This window comes from Saccostrea cucullata, unplaced genomic scaffold (genome assembly GCF_032062105.1).
Source record: "Saccostrea cucullata isolate Sc308-1 unplaced genomic scaffold, CSIRO_AGI_Scuc_v1 ctg278, whole genome shotgun sequence".
In the NCBI taxonomy this organism is placed as follows: Eukaryota; Metazoa; Mollusca; class Bivalvia; order Ostreida; family Ostreidae; genus Saccostrea; species Saccostrea cuccullata.
Genome location: NW_026928887.1, coordinates 22382 through 23141, shown reverse-complemented (window position 1 = coordinate 23141; position 760 = coordinate 22382).

The following is a 760-nucleotide window of genomic DNA, read 5'->3' as shown; positions in this document are numbered from 1 at the left end:
GTCGTGGCAATTATATTATGGGTGTTTTTATTTGATGGAGACAAGATTGAAAGTGCCAAAGTATTGGAAAATTCCTGATCATTTAATAAAACGGTTATCGACTTTTGAATTCGGTCTACTCGTGACTATACAGACCTGGTCAGGTATTGGTTAACCTCGGCCTTAGGCCTCGGTCAACCAATACCTGACCAGGTCTGTATAGTCACGAGTAGACCTCATCAAAAGTCAATAATTGTATAAAGTTTCATGCAATTTACACAATCAATAAATTGCTCTATAATAAACGCGATGACTTCAACTTTTCAACCTCCCTTAATTATGCTTAGTTGATTCGATACACAAGAGCATACTCTACGTATGAACAGTTTCTAAAACGGGTAAATTATTGACAAACAAGTTGATGGATCAATAATTTCAGCTGTCTCGTTTAAAATCATCATTTCGTAAGTTCTATGGTCGATACGATGACCTTGTCAGCAAATACAATTTATCACTGAGTAAAATGCTGACTGACGTTTTTCATACTGATTGAATTTTTAATCCATTATTTATACACTGAATTGACCACGGATTTTCCCGATCATGACAAGGGGCACACGGTGGTTGTGACCGGTCGGCAGGGGATGCTCACTCCTCCACGACACCTGATCCCTTTTTCTGATGTTTTGGAGGTCCGTGTTTGCTCTGCTCCTATTTTGTATTGTTTAAAGGACTTTTGATCTTGAATACTGTTCGTTATCTCCATATGTTTCATTGTGCC